We start from the raw sequence: 16,025 nt of genomic DNA on the forward strand, positions 1-16,025 counted from the left end.
GTGAGAGTTGCTACTAACCTCAAAATGATGCTACAGTGATGTAATGAGAGTTGCTATGAACCTAAGAAATGATGCTAAAGTGATGCAATGAGAGTTGCTACAAAACTAAGAAATGATGCTTCAATGACGTAGTTAGTTGCTACTAACCTAAGAAATGAAACCACAGTGATGTGGTGAGACTTGCTAAAAACCTAAAAATGAGGCTCCAGTGTTGTGGTGAGAGTTGCTAATAAACTCAGTGATGCTACAGTGATGTAGGGAGAGTTTCTCATGACATCAAAATGATGCTAACAGTCTTGTGAGCTTCATCAAGACCCAGGCCACTATTTGTGGTCATGCATCATTGTGGCTGACCAATGGTCCAACTTCATCAGTCAGTCAGTCAGAGACATTAGCATTTGTCGGCCTGGCCTGCTGCCAAAGAGTAACTCTGCTATAGTTGATTTACCTGTGCAGCCATGTCACGCTCCTCTCGGCCACCTCCACGGTCAGACGCCAGGTTAAACCAGCCAATGGCGTAAGAATCACTCTCAGAATCTGAAGCGCTCGTAGCTGCAGGGTTTTTCCACTCAGCTTCTGTTGAGAGACAAAGTCCATCGCTTGATTAACTCTCACCAACAGAAATGTGCAGTTTTCCACTCAGGACAGCTGCTGCATGCTGCTGTTTGTAAAAAGAAGGTCCAGTGGATCCGTTTAGTTCTACATTATTCAGCAGAGAGATGTCACCATTGAATAATGACCATATTTCCTAAAATTATAGCTCAACCACAGAGGGACCAGGCTACTAGAATGACCTCTGTTAACTAGAAGTGCTTCTCCTATGGTGGTGAACTCCTCAGCTGTCAGTGGAGTCAAATCTGTCTTAGAGAGGCCAGAGGTTCCCACAGTGGTTCCCTCTCATCATGCAGCCCTGACAGCTGTGTGTGCTGTTCCAGCGTGTTGGCACCTCACTGATGAGTTTCAGGGTTGGCCCTCCCATCTGTTGCTGCACCTGAGCCAGCTTCTCCTTGGCTGTAGTGCTGATCTGAAGGATGTGACAGTGTTCCTGGCTTTGTGTCTGATGATGGAAGTGGGGATCTGATCACAGGATTTTCTGACTCCTAGATTCAGACGATGTGCAGTGCAGACTGAGTGGTGAATTTGGAGCTGTCTAGTGGATGCTGTCATGTTTGGTGCTGCGTCGCTCACAAGACACTTCACTTTGTTGGTGATGGCCCAGTCCTCCATCAGGCCTCTTTGGACTGGGGCCAAACTGTCAGCAGGGTGACTTTGTGGAAAGTCTTGCACTCCCAACACATTCATTCTCACTAATGCAGTGACAGGTCAGAGCCAAGGGAGCCTCCATGTCCACAGATGTCCACATGGCAGCTGGACTTCCTTTTTCACTCCTTCCCGTTCCTCCTGGTACTTTTTGGCCACCGTTTGTTTGATGGTCTGAAAATGACACCCAGAGTAAATCAATACATTGAAATTAGAGATGAAATAAACTGGAGATATCAACGACTGCTTTAGATCATTTCCACACAAACCTTTCTGGTTGGCAAACATATGGGGCTCAAGGACCTGAACCAGTTCCCTGAACCCTTCCCTCTCAACAGTGCTGAGGGGCTGGCAGTCCTTCAGGATGAAATTCAGCAGAGCCTCATCCAGCATCTGCCTCCTGGAAGCTGGATGGTTCAAGATGAAGGAGAGAAGAAATGAATAGGAATTAATGATCAATGAAGCAACTGTGAGTCAGTTGGAGAGTGGCTGTATACCTGAGTTCATCCTGGTGGATCTGGGACTTCATTCTCATGCCTGGCCCCATCATGCCTCAGCACTGAAGAGGTGCTTTTGTTGAGATGAGACGCTTCTGTCCAACAAATGCCACATTCAACCTGCAGAAAAGAACATGAGTACTCAGCTAAAAGTTCCTTTCTTCATGGTGACTGGTGTTTCTTAGTCTTAGACCACCAGGTTTCCAATGAGGTGTATCGGATACGTTGTTGTGTGCCGCTGAAATCCGTCCAATTCCGGCGTTGTTTCCTCATGAAATATGTTTGCCTTAAAGCTCATTAAAGTGTTGAACCACAATATCGTTCACCATAACTTAGTCAACTTCAAGATAACCTACTTCTACATTCCAGTCCCGGCTGCTCCTGTTCTGCTGCAGTCCAGAAAACAACAACCCGATACAATTGGCGCTCCTTCCCACAGCTCCGGCCCGGATCCGCATGGTTCCGCTGACTGACTGTGAGAGGCGCTCCCTCCAGGGTGGCACAGCCCGATGGGGGTCCTTATCTGGCACGGGGGTAAAACACGTGCGACTGGAAAGCCTGGTTTATTCTGAGTCGAGGGAACGCGTTGCTCTGCAATTCACCGCCAAGCCGCTAGGGGGTGTGGCTTTGTCTTTATTGTTTACGGGCTCTTGTCGGATTCCTTGCTTTTCTTCCGGTCACAGACAACAATTGTTGGCCATTTGTCAGTCTTTGTAGTGCCGCGAAGAGGAGTTGTAGAGGTGGTCGTACTTGAGCACCTCCTCGATCATCCTTTCTTCAGCTTGGTCCATTTTTTCTTGGAGCTTTCACCACAGAAACTTTGAAAATGGTGGTGTTGCTGTGCCGCGACTGAACCGGAAATAACGTTCTGAGCGGGACCAATCACAGTCCTCGACGTTGACGTCACCACGCGTCGACGCGATGCGTAAGCAGGATTTTTTGGAGGCGCGTTTCAGGCTACGGCGTAGGGTCTGCGTCGACGGCGTAGGTACGAATACTACTCGACACAGAAGCATAAATCAGGCTTACATCAGGCTTTATAGTCCAACAGGAAGTTAGCATGTCATGGATTTGACACGCTTATCGTCCAACAGGAAGTTAGCATGTCAGGGATGAGACACGCTGATTGTCCAACAGGAAGTTAGCATGTCAGGGATGAGACACGCTTATCGTCCAACAGGAAGTTAGCATGTCAGGGATGAGACACGCTTATAGTCCAACAGGAAGTTAGCATGTCAGGGATGAGACACCCTGATAGTCCTACAGGAGGTTAGCATGTCAGGGATGAGACACGCTTATCGTCCAACAGGAAGTTAGCATGTCAGGGATGAGACACCCTGATAGTCCAACAGGAAGTTAGCATCTCCATGGTTCCCTTGACCAGAAGCCAGTTCTGACATCTTGATTGACATTTGTCCTTCTCTTAGCTAAATAGCTGGCAATCATTTGAAAAAAACCTTGATTTACTTTTTTTATTTTGATCTTCAGCTCATTTGCATACTTTTGTTAAAATTCTCCCCTTTTTGTCTTTTTTTTCTGCTGTTTTTAGCACAAAGTCCACCTGGTGCCGAAAGACCAGTTCAGCATGGACTACGTTGAACCTTCAGTCCGCTGCATCAGCACCCATGGACGGTTCCCCCCTGACAGGAGGATTCTGGTGAGGAACATCAGTGGGACAGCGCTCTTTTTAGAACGGTTCTGATCCACTTTCCCTCCCCCTGTGTCCCCTCAGCGCTCTTGTTAGAACGGTTCTGATCCACCTTCCCTCCCCCTGTAGCTCCTCCTGTGTCCCCTCAGCGCTCTTGTTAGAACGGTTCTGATCCACCTTACCTCCCCCTGTAGCTCCTCCTGTGTCCTCTCAGCGCTCTTGTTAGAACGGTTCGGATCCACCTTCCCTCCCCCTGTAGCTCCTCCTGTGTCCCCTCAGCGCTCTTGTTAGAACGGTTCTGATCCACCTTCCCTCCCCCTGTAGCTCCTCCTCTGTCCCCTCAGCCCTCTTGTTAGAACGGTTCTGATCCACCTTCCCTTCCCCTGTAGCTCCTCCAGTGACCCCTCAGCGCTCTTGTTAGAACGGTTCTGATCCACCTTCCCTCCCCCTGTAGCTCCTCCTGTGTCCCCTCAGGCTCTTGTTAGAACAGTTCTGATCCACCTTCCCTCCCCCTGTAGCTCCTCCTGTGTCCCCTCAGGCTCTTGTTAGAACAGTTCTGATCCACCTTCCCTCCCCCTGTAGCTCCTCCTGTGTCCCCTCAGCGCTCTTGTTGGAACGGTTCTGATCCACCTTCCCTCCCCCTGTAGCTCCTCCTCTGTCCCCTCAGCGCTCTTGTTAGAACGGTTCTGATCCACCTTCCCTCCCCCTGTAGCTCCTCCTGTGTCCCCTCAGCGCTCTCATTAGAACGGTTCTGATCCACCTTCCCTCCCCCTGTAGCTCCTCCTGTGTCCCCTCAGGCTCTTGTTAGAACAGTTCTGATCCACCTTCCCTCCCCCTGTAGCTCCTCCTGTGTCCCCTCAGCGCTCTTGTTAGAACGGTTCTGATCCACCTTCCCTCCCCCTGTAGCTCCTCCTGTGTCCCCTCAGGCTCTTGTTAGAACAGTTCTGATCCACCTTCCCTCCCCCTGTAGCTCCTCCTGTGTCCCCTCAGCGCTCTTGTTGGAAGGGTTCTGATCCACCTTCCTTCCCCCTGTAGCTCCTCCAGTGTCCCCTCGGCGCTCTTGTTAGAACGGTTCTGATCCACCTTCCCTTCCCCTGTAGCTCCTCCTGTGTCCCCTCAGCGCTCTTGTTGGAAGGGTTCTGATCCACCTTCCTTCCCCCTGTAGCTCCTCCAGTGTCCCCTCGGCGCTCTTAATTGAACAGTTCTGATCCAGCTTCCATCCCCCTGTAGCTCCTCCTGTGTCCCCTCAGCGCTCTTGTGAGAACGGTTCTGATCCACCTTCCCTCCCCCTGTAGCTCCTCCTGTGTCCCCTCAGCGCTCTTGTGAGAATGGTTCTGATCCACCTTCCCTCCCCCTGTAGCTCCTCCTGTGTCCTCTCAGCGCTCTTGTTAGAACGGTTCTGATCCACCTTCCCTCCCCCTGTAGCTCCTCCTGTGTCCCCTCAGCGCTCTTGTTGGAACGGTTCTGATCCACCTTCCCTCCCCCTGTAGCTCCTCCTGTGTCCCCTCAGCGCTCTTGTTAGAACGGTTCTGATCCACCTTCCCTCCCCCTGTAGCTCCTCCTGTGTCCCCTCAGCGCTCTCATTAGAACGGTTCTGATCCACCTTCCCTCCCCCTGTAGCTCCTCCTGTGTCCCCTCAGGCTCTTGTTAGAACAGTTCTGATCCACCTTCCCTCCCCCTGTAGCTCCTCCTGTGTCCCCTCAGGCTCTTGTTAGAACAGTTCTGATCCACCTTCCCTCCCCCTGTAGCTCCTCCTGTGTCCCCTCAGCGCTCTTGTTGGAAGGGTTCTGATCCACCTTCCTTCCCCCTGTAGCTCCTCCAGTGTCCCCTCGGCGCTCTTGTTAGAACGGTTCTGATCCACCTTCCCTTCCCCTGTAGCTCCTCCTGTGTCCCCTCAGCGCTCTTGTTGGAAGGGTTCTGATCCACCTTCCTTCCCCCTGTAGCTCCTCCAGTGTCCCCTCGGCGCTCTTAATTGAACAGTTCTGATCCAGCTTCCATCCCCCTGTAGCTCCTCCTGTGTCCCCTCAGCGCTCTTGTGAGAACGGTTCTGATCCACCTTCCCTCCCCCTGTAGCTCCTCCTGTGTCCCCTCAGCGCTCTTGTGAGAATGGTTCTGATCCACCTTCCCTCCCCCTGTAGCTCCTCCTGTGTCCTCTCAGCGCTCTTGTGAGAACGGTTCTGATCCACCTTCCCTCCCCCTGTAGCTCCTCCTGTGTCCCCTCAGTGCTCTTGTTGGAACGGTTCTGATCCACCTTCCCTCCCCCTGTAGCTCCTCCTGTGTCCCCTCAGTGCTCTTGTTGGAACGGTTCTGATCCACCTTCCCTCCCCCTGTAGCTCCTCCTGTGTCCCCTCAGCGCTCTTGTTAGAACGGTTCTGATCCACCTTCCCTCCCCCTGTAGCTCCTCCTGTGTCCCCTCAGCGCTCTCATTAGAACGGTTCTGATCCACCTTCCCTCCCCCTGTAGCTCCTCCTGTGTCCCCTCAGCGCTCTTGTGAGAACGGTTCTGATCCACCTTCCCTCCCCCTGTAGCTCCTCCTGTGTCCCCTCAGGCTCTTGTTAGAACAGTTCTGATCCACCTTCCCTCCCCCTGTAGCTCCTCCTGTGTCCCCTCAGCGCTCTCATTAGAACGGTTCTGATCCACCTTCCCTCCCCCTGTAGCTCCTCCTGTGTCCCCTCAGCGCTCTTGTGAGAACGGTTCTGATCCACCTTCCCTCCCCCTGTAGCTCCTCCTGTGTCCCCTCAGCGCTCTTGTGAGAATGGTTCTGATCCACCTTCCCTCCCCCTGTAGCTCCTCCTGTGTCCTCTCAGCGCTCTTGTGAGAACGGTTCTGATCCACCTTCCCTCCCCCTGTAGCTCCTCCTGTGTCCCCTCAGTGCTCTTGTTGGAACGGTTCTGATCCACCTTCCCTCCCCCTGTAGCTCCTCCTGTGTCCCCTCAGCGCTCTTGTTAGAACGGTTCTGATCCACCTTCCCTCCCCCTGTAGCTCCTCCTGTGTCCCCTCAGCGCTCTCATTAGAACGGTTCTGATCCACCTTACCTCCCCCTGTAGCTCCTCCTGTGTCCCCTCAGGCTCTTGTTAGAACAGTTCTGATCCACCTTCCCTCCCCCTGTAGCTCCTCCTGTGTCCCCTCAGCGCTCTTGTTAGAACGGTTCTGATACACCTTCCCTCCCCCTGTAGCTCCTCCTGTGTCCCCTCAGCGCTCTTGTTAGAACGGTTCTGATCCACCTTCCCTTCCCCTGTAGCTCCTCCAGTGACCCCTCAGCGCTCTTGTTAGAACGGTTCTGATCCACCTTCCCTCCCCCTGTAGCTCCTCCTCTGTCCCCTCAGCGCTCTTGTTAGAACGGTTCCGATCCACCTTCCCTCCCCCTGTAGCTCCTCCTGTGTCCCCTCAGGGCTCTTGTTAGAACGGTTCTGATCCACCTTCCCTCCCCCTGTAGCTCCTCCTGTGTCCTCTCAGCGCTCTTGTTAGAACGGTTCTGATCCACCTTCCCTCCCCCTGTAGCTCCTCCTGTGTCCCCTCAGCGCTCTTGTTGGAACGGTTCTGATCCACCTTCCCTCCCCCTGTAGCTCCTCCTCTTTCCCCTCAGCGCTCTTGTTAGAACGGTTCTGATCCACCTTCCCTCCCCCTGTAGCTCCTCCTGTGTCCCCTCAGCGCTCTCATTAGAATGGTTCTGATCCACCTTCCCTCCCCCTGTAGCTCCTCCTGTGTCCCCTCAGGCTCTTGTTAGAACAGTTCTGATCCACCTTCCCTCCCCCTGTAGCTCCTCCTGTGTCCCCTCAGCGCTCTTGTTAGAACGGTTCTGATCCACCTTCCCTCCCCCTGTAGCTCCTCCTGTGTCCCCTCAGGCTCTTGTTAGAACAGTTCTGATCCACCTTCCCTCCCCCTGTAGCTCCTCCTGTGTTCCCTCAGCGCTCTTGTTGGAAGGGTTCTGATCCACCTTCCTTCCCCCTGTAGCTCCTCCAGTGTCCCCTCGGCGCTCTTGTTAGAACGGTTCTGATCCACCTTCCCTTCCCCTGTAGCTCCTCCTGTGTCCCCTCAGCGCTCTTGTTGGAAGGGTTCTGATCCACCTTCCTTCCCCCTGTAGCTCCTCCAGTGTCCCCTCGGCGCTCTTAATTGAACAGTTCTGATCCAGCTTCCATCCCCCTGTAGCTCCTCCTGTGTCCCCTCAGCGCTCTTGTGAGAACGGTTCTGATCCACCTTCCCTCCCCCTGTAGCTCCTCCTGTGTCCCCTCAGCGCTCTTGTGAGAATGGTTCTGATCCACCTTCCCTCCCCCTGTAGCTCCTCCTGTGTCCTCTCAGCGCTCTTGTTAGAACGGTTCTGATCCACCTTCCCTCCCCTGTAGCTCCTCCTGTGTCCCCTCAGCGCTCTTGTTGGAACGGTTCTGATCCACCTTCCCTCCCCCTGTAGCTCCTCCTGTGTCCCCTCAGCGCTCTTGTTAGAACGGTTCTGATCCACCTTCCCTCCCCCTGTAGCTCCTCCTGTGTCCCCTCAGCGCTCTCATTAGAACGGTTCTGATCCACCTTCCCTCCCCCTGTAGCTCCTCCTGTGTCCCCTCAGGCTCTTGTTAGAACAGTTCTTATCCACCTTCCCTCCCCCTGTAGCTCCTCCTGTGTCCCCTCAGGCTCTTGTTAGAACAGTTCTGATCCACCTTCCCTCCCCCTGTAGCTCCTCCTGTGTCCCCTCAGCGCTCTTGTTGGAAGGGTTCTGATCCACCTTCCTTCCCCCTGTAGCTCCTCCAGTGTCCCCTCGGCGCTCTTGTTAGAACGGTTCTGATCCACCTTCCCTTCCCCTGTAGCTCCTCCTGTGTCCCCTCAGCGCTCTTGTTGGAAGGGTTCTGATCCACCTTCCTTCCCCCTGTAGCTCCTCCAGTGTCCCCTCGGCGCTCTTAATTGAACAGTTCTGATCCAGCTTCCATCCCCCTGTAGCTCCTCCTGTGTCCCCTCAGCGCTCTTGTGAGAACGGTTCTGATCCACCTTCCCTCCCCCTGTAGCTCCTCCTGTGTCCCCTCAGCGCTCTTGTGAGAATGGTTCTGATCCACCTTCCCTCCCCCTGTAGCTCCTCCTGTGTCCTCTCAGCGCTCTTGTGAGAACGGTTCTGATCCACCTTCCCTCCCCCTGTAGCTCCTCCTGTGTCCCCTCAGTGCTCTTGTTGGAACGGTTCTGATCCACCTTCCCTCCCCCTGTAGCTCCTCCTGTGTCCCCTCAGCGCTCTTGTTAGAACGGTTCTGATCCACCTTCCCTCCCCCTGTAGCTCCTCCTGTGTCCCCTCAGCGCTCTCATTAGAACGGTTCTGATCCACCTTCCCTCCCCCTGTAGCTCCTCCTGTGTCCCCTCAGCGCTCTTGTGAGAACGGTTCTGATCCACCTTCCCTCCCCCTGTAGCTCCTCCTGTGTCCCCTCAGCGCTCTTGTGAGAATGGTTCTGATCCACCTTCCCTCCCCCTGTAGCTCCTCCTGTGTCCTCTCAGCGCTCTTGTGAGAACGGTTCTGATCCACCTTCTCTCCCCCTGTAGCTCCTCCTGTGTCCCCTCAGTGCTCTTGTTGGAACGGTTCTGATCCACCTTCCCTCCCCCTGTAGCTCCTCCTGTGTCCCCTCAGCGCTCTTGTTAAAACGGTTCTGATCCACCTTCCCTCCCCCTGTAGCTCCTCCTGTGTCCCCTCAGCGCTCTCATTAGAACGGTTCTGATCCACCTTCCCTCCCCCTGTAGCTCCTCCTGTGTCCCCTCAGGCTCTTGTTAGAACAGTTCTGATCCACCTTCCCTCCCCCTGTAGCTCCTCCTGTGTCCCCTCAGCGCTCTTGTTAGAACGGTTCTGATCCACCTTCTCTCCCCCTGTAGCTCCTCCTGTGTCCCCTCAGGCTCTTGTTAGAACAGTTCTGATCCACCTTCCCTCCCCCTGTAGCTCCTCCTGTGTCCCCTCAGCGCTCTTGTTAGAACGGTTCTGATACACCTTCCCTCCCCCTGTAGCTCCTCCTGTGTCCCCTCAGGGCTCTTGTTAGAACGGTTCTGATCCACCTTCCCTCCCCCTGTAGCTCCTCCTGTGTCCCCTCAGCGCTCTTGTTAGAACGGTTCGGATCCACCTTCCCTCCCCCTGTAGCTCCTCCTGTGTCCCCTCAGCGCTCTTGTTGGAAGGGTTCTGATCCACCTTCCTTCCCCCTGTAGCTCCTCCAGTGTCCCCTCAGCGCTCTTGTTAGAACAGTTCTGATCCACCTTCCCTCCCCCTGTAGCTCCTCCTGTGTCCCCTCAGCGCTCTTGTTAGAACGGTTCTGATCCACCTTCCCTCCCCCTGTAGCTCCTCCTGTGTCCCCTCAGCGCTCTCATTAGAACGGTTCTGATCCACCTTCCCTCCCCCTGTAGCTCCTCCTGTGTCCCCTCGGCGCTCTTGTGAGAACGGTTCTGATCCACCTTCCCTCCCCCTGTAGCTCCTCCTGTGTCCCCTCAGCGCTCTTGTGAGAATGGTTCTGATCCACCTTCCCTCCCCCTGTAGCTCCTCCTGTGTCCTCTCAGCGCTCTTGTGAGAACGGTTCTGATCCACCTTCCCTCCCCCTGTAGCTCCTCCTGTGTCCCCTCAGTGCTCTTGTTGGAACGGTTCTGATCCACCTTCCCTCCCCCTGTAGCTCCTCCTGTGTCCCCTCAGCGCTCTTGTTAGAACGGTTCTGATCCACCTTCCCTCCCCCTGTAGCTCCTCCTGTGTCCCCTCAGCGCTCTCATTAGAACGGTTCTGATCCACCTTCCCTCCCCCTGTAGCTCCTCCTGTGTCCCCTCAGGCTCTTGTTAGAACAGTTCTGATCCACCTTCCCTCCCCCTGTAGCTCCTCCTGTGTCCCCTCAGCGCTCTTGTTAGAACGGTTCTGATACACCTTCCCTCCCCCTGTAGCTCCTCCTGTGTCCCCTCAGGGCTCTTGTTAGAACGGTTCTGATCCACCTTCCCTCCCCCTGTAGCTCCTCCTGTGTCCCCTCAGCGCTCTTGTTAGAACGGTTCGGATCCACCTTCCCTCCCCCTGTAGCTCCTCCTGTGTCCCCTCAGCGCTCTTGTTGGAAGGGTTCTGATCCACCTTCCTTCCCCCTGTAGCTCCTCCAGTGTCCCCTCAGCGCTCTTGTTAGAACGGTTCTGATCCACCTTCCCTTCCCCTGTAGCTCCTCCTGTGTCCCCTCAGCGCTCTTGTTAGAACAGTTCTGATCCACCTTCCCTTCCCCTGTAGCTCCTCCTGTGTCCCCTCAGCGCTCTTGTTGGAAGGGTTCTGATCCACCTTCCTTCCCCCTGTAGCTCCTTCAGTGTCCCCTCGGCGCTCTTGTTTGAACAGTTCTGATCCAGCTTCCATCCCCCTGTAGCTCCTCCTGTGTCCCCTCAGCGCTCTTGTGAGAACGGTTCTGATCCACCTTCCCTCCCCCTGTAGCTCCTCCTGTGTCCCCTCAGCGCTCTTGTGAGAATGGTTCTGATCCACCTTCCCTCCCCCTGTAGCTCCTCCTGTGTCCCCTCAGCGCTCTTGTTAGAAGGGTTCTGATCCACCTTCCCTCCCCCTGTAGCTCCTCCTGTGTCCCCTCACGTTTCCAAACTCCCTCCCACTGGCTGGTGCTGAAGGAGGGCCAGAGCTCCTCCTCCAGGAGCCCATCCTGGCCTCCTCCGCTGCAGCTCCTCCACTGCCCTCCCACCAGAGAGATGAGCCCCCTGGTTCAGAGGTGACAGACCACCTCTGGGAGCAGACAACAGAGACCACATCAGGCTGGACTCCGTGCAGGTACGGAGGCTGACGGCTGCTGAGTGAGTGAGTTTACGACGCTCCCACCACCGCTGCTGGATTGATTTAACACATCTGGAATATTTAGATTTATTCTGGGTCAACATCTGCATCTGTTGAAGTCCTCAGTTCCAATGCAGGTGGTGTTGTTCCAGATAAAAGGTCTCAATAACAGCATCACTCCAGATGAAACCATTCCAAAGAAGGCTAAGTGGAGCTGGCATATCAGCCCCCAATGGAAGCCTGCTGCTGCTGCCAAGCTCTCCATGTCATCATGGAAAAGTTGATTGTTCAACTCAATGTTTTTCCCATTGAGAGGAGATTTGTTGTTCCACCATGAAGTCTTTTCTTGTGATGAGTTTGTGTGTTGTAGTAGCATGAAGATATCTTGTTATCATGATCAACTCATCTGGCCTGGTGGAAGAACGCTGCTGTGTTTGGATTCAGACAAGTCAAATCTGAACCAGGGACTTGTAGTTTTATCCTCGGTCTCTGGACTCATAAAATGGAGACCGGCCCAGTTTGACACTTTTGAACTCCTCCATGATGTTCAAATCTCATGACTGAGATTCGTGATTGGAAACATCGGCGGTTCAGGAAAGAAAACATGTACCATTGAACATCGCTCTCATCCTTCTACTCAGAACGCTGCGGTGGACTCCACCGTGTCCAGGCTTTGGGCAGATACGTCTTCATCCTCCACCACCACCAGCTGCTCCACCCCACCCACCCTGTGCAGGTCTACATTACCAGGGTCGGATCTGGCAGGGTGGAGGATCTTTGATTCATCTTAGCTTTCCTGCTCCGGCTGTTTGAGAAACATTCAAATGGAGATGGTTGTTTGTGTCTTTCAGGCCACGCCAACGCCTCCTTCTGTCCCCACGCTTACGGCTGCCGAAACGTGCCGGTGTCTGAAAACCAGATCATTCTGGATGTGCCGGACCACCAGGTCCTCCTCACCTGCAGGTTCCTGCAGGCAGAGCCCTGTGGTGGTAGGTTTCCTGCTCCTCTGCTGGACTGATACCCTCTCCCTTTCCCCACACGTATCTGCTGTTTCTACTCTGTGCCTCCTTCTCCTCTGTCAGGCCTGGACTTCTTCCTTCTGTCTCTCCAGGATCACGTCCTGGTGGTGCCTGAGAGCAGCTCCAGCTCCAGCTCCCTGAACCAAGAACCACTGGAGAAATCTGACCACTTCATCAGCAACTGTGGCCTCAACAGCTTTCATGTCAAGTCGGTGTCTCTCAGCCTGAGTTGGTCCATGTTCTGTATCCCTGAATGTTCTAGAGGAACTAAACTGGGCCTGACTGGGACGCTTCTGTCTGCTCAGATTTGGGTTGTGAATGCATTCAGATGTCATTTACAAGCATTGGAACTAAAGACCTGAGCCTCAAGAATATTTAGTTCTTGATTTACTTTCTCTTGCAGGGTTTCATTTTGTGCTAATTTTCTTTTGAAGATCTTTGTTTTTTGTTGTCCTTCCATTTAGCAAGTTTGGCTAAGAACCTTTTCCCCACTAAACTAATTTTCCTAAAATGTCTCGCTAACGTTTCCTTTTTCTCTATCATCCCTCCTGTCCTTCGTCTCCATTCTGTCTCAGCTCAGCTGTGTCTCTTGGGCTCTCTTCAACAACGGCGCCCTGCCTTGTGCCTGCCATGAGGTTGGAGCTGAGAGTGAAACCTGCGAGTCATTTGGTGGTCGGTGCCGCTGCAGGCCCCACGTGATTGGCCGAGACTGCCACATGTGGGCCGCGGGCTGCTGGGGATTCCCCACTGCAGACATGAGTGTCAGATTGGATGAATGATGAGGAATAAGGGCTTTTAATGATGAGTGAGAGGACGGACCAAACCAACCTGTCCAACCATCAGAGGACAGTTTCTTGTTCTAGTTTCAACTCTTACTACATCACTGTAAGCATCGTTTCGAGGTTATTAGCAACTCTTACTACATGACTCTCAGCATCATTTTTAGGTTACTCGCAACTTTCACTACATTACTGTTAGCATCATTTCGAGGTTATTAGCAACTATCACGACATTACTGTGAGCATCATTTTGAGTTCATTAGCAATTCTTCCGACATCACTGTCACATTATTTTGAGGTTATTAGCAACTCTTACTACATGACTCTCAGCATCATTTTTAGGTTACTCGCAACTTTCACGACATTACTGTTAGCATCATTTTGAGTTCATTAGCAATTCTTCTGACATCACTGTCGCATCATTTTGAGGTTCGTAGCAGCTCTTAGTACATGACTGTCAGCATCACTTTGAGATTATTCGAAACTTTCACTACATCACTGTCGCATCATTTTGAGATCATTAGCAATTCTTCCGACATCACTGTCGCATTATTTGGAGGTTCGTCGCAACTCTTACTACATTACTGTTGCATTATTTAGAGGTTAGTAGCAACTCTTACTACATGACTGTAAGCATCACTTTGAGGTCACTTGAAACTTTCACTCCATTACTGTTAGCATCATTTTGAGTTCATTAGCAATTCTTCCAAAAATCACTGTCGCATTATTTTGAGGTTCGTAGCAACTCTTACTACATTACTGTTGCATTATTTTAAGGTTCGTAGCAACTCTTACTACATTACTGTCAGCATCACTTTGAGTTCATTGGCAACTTTCACCACATTACTGTTAGCATCATTTTGAGTTCATTAGCAATTCTTACCACATCACTGTAGCATTATTTTGAGGTTCGAAGCAACTCTTACTACATTACTGTAAGCATCACTGAGTTTATTAGGAACTATCTCTACATTACTGTTAGCATCATTTTGAATTTAATAGCAATTCTTACGACATTACTGTAGCATCATTTTGAGGTTAGTTTCAACTCTTCCTCCATTACCGTCAGCATCATTTAGAGTTTATTAGCAATTCTTACGAAATAACTGTCGCATTATTTTGAGGTTCGTAGCAACTCTTCCTACATGACTGTCAGCATCAGTCTGAGGTTATTCGAAACTTTCACTCCATTACTGTTAGCATCATTTTGAGTTCATTAGCAATTCTTACTACATCACTGTCACATCATTTTGGGATCATTAGCAATTCTTTCGACATCACTGTCGCATTATTCGGAGGTTCGTAGCAACTCTTATTACATTACTGTTGCATTATTTTGAGGTTAGTAGCAACTCTTACTACATGACTTTCAGCATCACTTTGAGTTTATTGGCAACTTTCACTACATCACTGTCGCATCATTTTGATATCATGATCAAGTCTTTGGACATCACTGTAGCATTGAATTGAGTTCATTAGCAACTCTTCCTAATGACTGTCAGCATCACTTTGAGGTTATTCGAAACTCTTACTACATTACTGTAAGCATCACTGAGTTTATGAGGAACTATCACTACATTACTTTTTGCATCATTTTGAGTTCATTAGCAATTCTTACTAAATCACTGTAGCATCATTTTGAGATCATTAGCAATTCTTCTGACATCACTGTTGCATTATTTTGAGGTTCGTAGCAACTCTTACTACATGACTGTCAGCATCACTTTTAGGTTGTTCAAAACACTTACTACATGACTGTCAGCATCACTTTGAGGTTGTTCGAAAAACTTACTACATTACTGTAAGCATCACTGAGTTGATTAGCAATTATCACTACATTACTGTGAGCATCATTTTGAGTTCATTACCAATTCCTCTGACATGACTTTCGCAATATTTTGAGGTTCGTAGCAACTTTTACGACATTACTGTCGCATTATTTTGAGGTTCTTAGCAACTCTTACTACATTACTGTTGCATCATTTTGAGATCATGAGCAATTCTTCTGACATCACTGTCACATTATTTTGAGATCTTTAGCAATTCTTCTGACATCACTGTCACATTATTTTTAGGTGCGTAGCAACTCTTACTACATGACTGTCAGCATCACTTTGAGGTTGTTCGAAACACTTACTACATTACTGTAAGCATCACTGAGTTGATTAGCAACTATCACTATATTACTGTTAGCATCATTTTGAGTTCATTAGCAATTCTTCCGACACACTGTCGCATTTTTTTGAGGTTCGTAGCAACTCTTACTACATGACTGTCAGCATCACTTTGAGGTTATTCGAAACGTTCACTCCATTACTGTTAGCATCATTTTGAGTTCATTAGCAATTCTTACTACATCACTGTCGCATTATTTCGAGATCATTAGCAATTCTTCCGACATCACTGTCGCATTATTTTGAGGTTCGTAGCAACTCTTACTACATTACTGTTGCATTATTTAAAGGTTCGTAGCAACTCTTACTTCATTACTGTCAGCATCACTTTGAGTTTATTAGCAACTATCACTACATTACTGTTAGCATCATTTTAAGTTTATTCGCAATTCATAGACATCACTGTAGCATTAAACTGAGGTTAGTAGCAACTGTAACTACATGACTGTCAGCATCACTTTGAGGTTGTTCGAAACTCTTACTACATTACTGAAAGCATCACTGAGTTCATTAGCAACTATCACTACATTATTGTTAGCATCATCTTGAGTTCATTAGCAATTCTTACGACATCACTGTCCCATCAGTTTGAGATCATTACCAATTCTTCTGACATCACTGTCGCATTATTTTGAGGTTCGAAGCAACTCTTACTACATGACTATCATCATCACTTTGATGTTGTTCGAAACACTTTCTACATTACTGTAAGCATCACTGAGTTGATTAGCAACTATCACTACATTACTGTTAGCATCATTTTGAGTTCATTAGCAATTCTTCCTACATCACTGTCGCAATATTTTGAGGTTCGTAGCAACTTTTACTTCATTACTGTCGCCTTATTTTGAGGTTCGTAGCAACACTTACAACATGACTGTCAGCATCACTTTCAGGTTATTCGAAACTT

At 50.7% G+C, this 16,025-nt stretch overlaps 1 long non-coding RNA gene across 2 annotated transcripts in view; it reads left to right on the forward strand.

Annotated features, from left to right (window-relative positions):
• Nucleotides 1–16,025, forward strand: part of LOC147271013 (uncharacterized) — a 42,551-nt gene that overhangs the window by 6,656 nt on the left and 19,870 nt on the right. The window contains exon 1 of one of the 2 annotated variants that reach the window (XR_015115734.1): nt 12,829–13,047. The exons of the other annotated variant lie outside the window; for it this stretch is intronic. This is a non-coding gene — a long non-coding RNA (uncharacterized LOC147271013). Of the gene's footprint in view, nt 1–12,828; nt 13,048–16,025 lie in introns of those variants that run through there. 2 annotated transcript variants of the gene reach the window in all.

Source organism: Aulostomus chinensis, chromosome 1 (genome assembly GCF_037954235.1).
Source record: "Aulostomus chinensis isolate RoL2024-O1b breed Wild chromosome 1, RoL_Achi_v1.0, whole genome shotgun sequence".
NCBI classification, from domain to species: Eukaryota; Metazoa; Chordata; class Actinopteri; order Syngnathiformes; family Aulostomidae; genus Aulostomus; species Aulostomus chinensis.